Source organism: Saccopteryx bilineata, chromosome 7 (genome assembly GCF_036850765.1).
Source record: "Saccopteryx bilineata isolate mSacBil1 chromosome 7, mSacBil1_pri_phased_curated, whole genome shotgun sequence".
NCBI classification, from domain to species: Eukaryota; Metazoa; Chordata; class Mammalia; order Chiroptera; family Emballonuridae; genus Saccopteryx; species Saccopteryx bilineata.
In genome coordinates, this window is record NC_089496.1 from 78,756,798 (window position 1) to 78,762,186 (window position 5,389).

At 45.4% G+C, this 5,389-nt stretch overlaps 1 non-coding gene across 1 annotated transcript; it reads left to right on the forward strand.

The window, feature by feature from the left end:
* The first annotated feature begins 727 nt into the window (after positions 1 to 727).
* Positions 728 to 803, forward strand: TRNAA-AGC (transfer RNA alanine (anticodon AGC)). The gene has a single exon. It is a non-coding gene; the product is annotated as a tRNA-Ala (tRNA).
* The last annotated feature ends 4,586 nt before the right edge of the window (positions 804 to 5,389 follow it).

A 5,389-nucleotide genomic window follows, 5' to 3' on the forward strand; every position in this document is an offset into this window, starting at 1 on the left:
GCGAGATGACCTAGTTAGCAAGTCAGGGCCAGGATTTAAAGCCACATCTGTCTGAACCCCAGTGGTTATCCCTCCATGTGCTACTTTTAAAATGCAAAAGGGTGTGATAGAGACTTTGGAAACTTTTCCTAGCCAATTCTGAGAAAAAGGAACTTCTCTTAAAAGTTGGGGTTTGTGTAAATGGGTTGAGATGATGGCAAAATTCAAACAGCTTCTTGTTAAGACTGAGAGAAAGCCAGAGGAAGAAACAAGGTTTTGAATGTTCACACCCTTATCACCTGCAGAATGTTTGGTGCTTAGAAGAGGCTTCAGAAAAGCTGACTGCAGGACTCCGCAGGGCGCCGGCTGCTGCCATTCTTCACAGTGCGGAGGCAGGAATCGTGCAGCACGCCTGCTGTCCTGGGAGAGCCTCTAATTCTTAGGAATCCTGAGGAATGAGTGTCCCTCTAGCACAAACACCAAAAAGGCAGTCACAACCACATTTAGCATGTGCTAGCCTCCCCAACAAAGTTGCTAAAAAGAGTGGAAAGTATTTGTAAATATGAAACTGGGGTGGGATGAACCTAATTCTATATTCTCAGTGTTTCTTTCTAAAAAGTTTGTTTTACTTTGGAAACAGTTGGCTAATGGTTATATACACACACACACACACACTAGAAAGCCCGGTGGTCATACGAAATGACCGCTGTTCTAGATATTATAAATTGTAATTAAAATGATTTGTGCAGCCCTGGCCGGTTGGCTCAGTGGTAGAGCGTCGGCCTAGCATGCGGAGGACCCGGGTTCGATTCCCGGCCAGGGCACACAGGAGAAGCGCCCATTTGCTTCTCCACCCCTCTGCCGCACTTTCCTCTCTGTCTCTCTCTTCCCCTCCCGCAGCCAAGGCTCCATTGGAGCAAAGATGACCCGGGCGCTGGGGATGGCTCTGTGGCCTCTGCCTCAGGTTCTAGAGTGGCTTTGGTCGCAACATGGCGACGCCCAGGATGGGCAGAGCATTGCCCCCTGGTGGGCAGAGCATCGCCCCTGGTGGGCGTGCCGGGTGGATCCCAGTTGGGCGCATGCGGGAGTCTGTCTGACTGTCTCTACCTGTTTCCAGCTTCAGAAAAATGAAAAAAAAAATGATTTGTGCAATGGTGTCTGCTAATTCAAACTGAATTACCCAGGGCAGGCGGCAAGGACGCCCCTTTGCTTACTGCCCCACGGGGTTTCCCCCTTCTACTTGCTTAATTGCTTAAAGTAGAGTGCAATGAAGGAAACCACTGGCAGTACATTTCTTAAGAGCCACCGCTAGCTCAATAAATAAAGGTGATTTAAATAATAAAATGTTAATTCACATGTCAAAGATATCTTTGTACACAACATTTCTTGTGTAGATCTTTTCATCATTTTTAAGCTCACCTTGCAGAGGACCACCAATTATTTTTAATTTTACATCCGTTCTTTCACGAACTCTTGAACAGGCAACATAAAGTTGACTGTGTCCAAATGCAGGCTCAGGTAAAAAAAATGCCAACACGCTTAAGCGTTTGGCCCTGAGACTTATTGATGGTCATAGCAAAGGCAAGTTTTACAGGAAATTGTCTATGTCTCAATTGAAACGGCAACCCTGTTTGAGATGGAGCCAAATCAATTCTTGGAATGATATGTATTTCACCTTTAGAGGAGCCAGTCAAAGACTTAGCTATTATGACATTATTTTTCAATTGGAGAACCTCTAGTCTTGTACCATTGCAAAGACCCCTTCTGGTGTTAAGATTTCTTAACAGCATAATAATTGCTTCAATCTTTAACCTCAATTTGTGAGGTGGCATGCCAGGAGGCGGGACTATTTGAATGCCATGGCAACTTCACCCCATTGGCTAGTACAGTTACGCAGACCCCTTCTGGTGTTAAGATTTCTTAACAGCATAATAATTGCTCCAATCTTTAACCTCAATTTGTGAGGTGGCATGCCAGGAGGCAGGACTATTTGAATGCCATGGCAACTTCACCCCATTGGCTAGTACAGTTACGCAAGCAACCAATAAGCTATCGGCGACAGACACTTAAGCCACATATAATAAAGATATATATTTTATTTAATTAATTAATTTTTTCTACATGACCCATCAGCCTGACCACAATTAATCTGTCCAAGAGTTGACACCCAATCCAAGGTGGGCTATTGACTTCTTTGCTCGGGATGTTTTGGGTTTGATACTGAGAGTCTCTCTGGTGACTAAAGCTGGAAGGTGCACAGCACAAAGTCTGGTGGACACGCCTCTCGCCACATGGAGGGATTCAATGTGTAAGGAGAGAGAAGAGAGTTGCTACCACATAGCCAGAGCAGTAGGGACAAGGAGAGGGTCCTCCGGCCTCTTTGAGAGCCTGGCTTTAGTTCTTCCTAAGATGGACCTGCATCTCTGTTCATTCCCAAGCTTGGTTTTTCAACATGTCCTTCGATTTTTGTGACTTGACAATTCCCCTTCGAGACAAAGCTCAATGGAATTCTGGTTCTGTCCCATGTGACTACAGCCCTAACCAAACAGGTGCCTGAACAACTTTAGAGTGATTAAAATGAACACAAAAGAAAACAAGCAATAATTTTAACTTCTCATTTTTTGCTACCTCATGTCTTTCTTAAGCATATGAATTATATGAATAATAACATTTAAAAAAAAGAAAAGAAAACAAGCACTGAGCAATCATGACTTTCACAAAATACACACCGGTGTCACTAATGCCCAGATCAAGGGTCGGAGCATTTCTAGCAATCCCACTGCTCCAACATGCTCCCTGCCAGCAGTAAGTCCCTCTCAAGAAAGCCACTCTCCTGTCTTCTGACATGGAGACTAGCTTTGCCTGTTTCTGTATGTTAAGGAATCGTCAGCATGTTCTGTTTATGTCTGGGTTTTTTTGTTGTTGTTGTTTTGTATTTTTCTGAAGTTGGAAACGGGGAGGCAGTCAGACAGACTCCCGCATGCACCCGACCAGGATCCACCCGGCATGCCCACCAGGGGGCGATGCTCCGCCCATCTGGGGCGTCGCTCTGTTGCAACCAGAGCCATTCTAGCACCTGAGGCAGAGGCCATGGAGCCATCCTCAGCGCCCGGGCCAACTTTGCTCCAATGGAGCCTTGGCTGCGGGAGGGGAAGAGAGAGACAGAGAGGAAGGAGAGGCGGAGGGGTAGAGAAGCAGATGGGTGCTTCTCCTGTGTGCCCTGGCTGGGAATCGAACCCAGGACTCCTGCACGCCAGGCTGATGCTCTACCACTGAGCAAACCAGCCAGGGCTGTTTGTGTCTGTTTTTTTTCTCACTTGTGAGATGCATCCACGCTGCTGCTGCACGTGGCTGAGGATCAATCTAGTTGCTGAATCACACCCCCAGCTTTGTCCTTTAAATCTCATTGTGACTTATGGACGGTAGGCTGGAAGTCAGTCCTGCGGACCTCGTACAAGGAGCTGTTGGTTCTCTTGATGATATATGGAGCGTGATGGTGAAAGATCTAATTCAGCACACTGCCTGGAACTATTTACAGCAGAGAGAAATTGCTTTTATGAAGTTGGAAGTTTTATAGAGATTATTACACTGCTCGGCTCAAGTGAGGACTCAGGCTGCTCCCTTCTCAGGAAGGAGGAAAAAATCCCCCAGCCAATGACCTGCCCCCATCTGTTCTCAGAATAGAGGTTCTGAGAGAAAAACATGGCACAGCTCTCCTCAGAAGTGACCCTTCCAAAACCCTAATCAGACCACACATTGTTTATTCTAGCGCACAGCATTCAGTGCCTCTCCAGATAAACCATCCTTAAATACAATTTGTATCATGATTTCTGGAAGACAACACCATGTTCTAATTTTTTTTTTACCATGCGAGCAAATGGTAATTTATCCACAGGGTTCCTCTCTCAAACCTTTCCTCGCCAAACTTGAGATACAGATTTCAAATACAATTTTCATCAACACCTATGATTTTCCTTCCTTCTGCTCAATGGGAATTAGAATGCAAATAATTACAAGCCCCAATTCAGCTGGTTTGAACAATGAGGAAATTTATTATTTGTCATCACAGGAAGTTTGGAGATGGGTTGGCTTGGTTCGGTGATATCAACAAGGACTTAGGTACTTTTTGTGTCAGACTGCCCACAGGAGAACAGCCCATAGATCCAATGAGGCCGAGGCCATTCCAGAAATAATAACTCCCTGCAGTCCTGCAACAAAAAAGAAGGCATCTCCTCCCTCCCCACTTCCTTTTTCTCTCCCCAGAAACCTTCCTCAGAAACCCAGCAAGACTCCTCAGCCAGAATAACATTCAAGCCCATTGATAAAACCAACCAATGGCAGAGGAGATGGGATTATCATACTTAGCACAAAACAACCGTGTTTATCCCTATAATTAGGAATACAGTTCTCTTCCTTGAGTTATTTTCAAACAAAACAATGGCTCTGCTAAGAAGGAAAAAAGGGAGATAGATCACTAAGCTGAAAGTTACCCACAATACCATTGTGGAATACCAACAATGGTATTCCACAGCGCACCTCTTTGGCTTTACAACATCCACATACACCCATTCGATACGTGTTCAGAACATCTCCATACTTGCACAAAATTCACATAGTCCATCTATAAGTAAAATAACCTGAAGTCTCACCAAAAAGAAGATGAATCCAATAATAACTCCTATTAAAAAAAAATGAGTGTTGTCACTGGTCCACAGTGTATACTATTTCCTGCTGAGCAGGAATAGCAAGCACTATTCCCACGACCCAGGCAACCTGGCCACGTGGGCTCTGCTCCTTCTAGAGGGTCTGCTTGCCTCCTCGCCTCCACAGCCACCTCTCAGACGGACACTGACGAAGATGTCCCCTTAGCGGCTGCTGGATTTAGCAGCCCACTTCCTATAGGTACAAATTCTATGACTTCCAGACCACCTAAGGCTTGCATGGTCCCAGCCTTTTGTCAGTTAGGTTTAGAACAGGGGTCCCCAAACTTTTTACACAGGGGGCCAGTTCACTGACCCTCAGACTGTTGGAGGGCCGGACTATAAAAAAAACTATGAACAAATCCCTATGCACACTGCACATATCTTATTTTAAAGTAAAAAAACAAAACGGGAACAAATACAATATTTAAAATAAAGAACAAGTAAATTTAAATCAACAAACTGACCAGTATTTCAATGGGAACTATGCTCCTCTCACTGACCACCAATGAAAGAAGTGCTCCTTCTGGAAGTGCTGCAGGGGCCGGATAAATGGCCTCAGGGGGCCGCATGCGGCCCGCGGGCACCGTAGTTTGGGGACCCCTGGTTTAGAATTTACTCTGGTAGATTCCAGGGACCCATAATGGCCAACAGTCTTGTCTGGATGAGGTCTGAGTGTCGCACGATCCCTATCTCCTCACCTTGCTCCT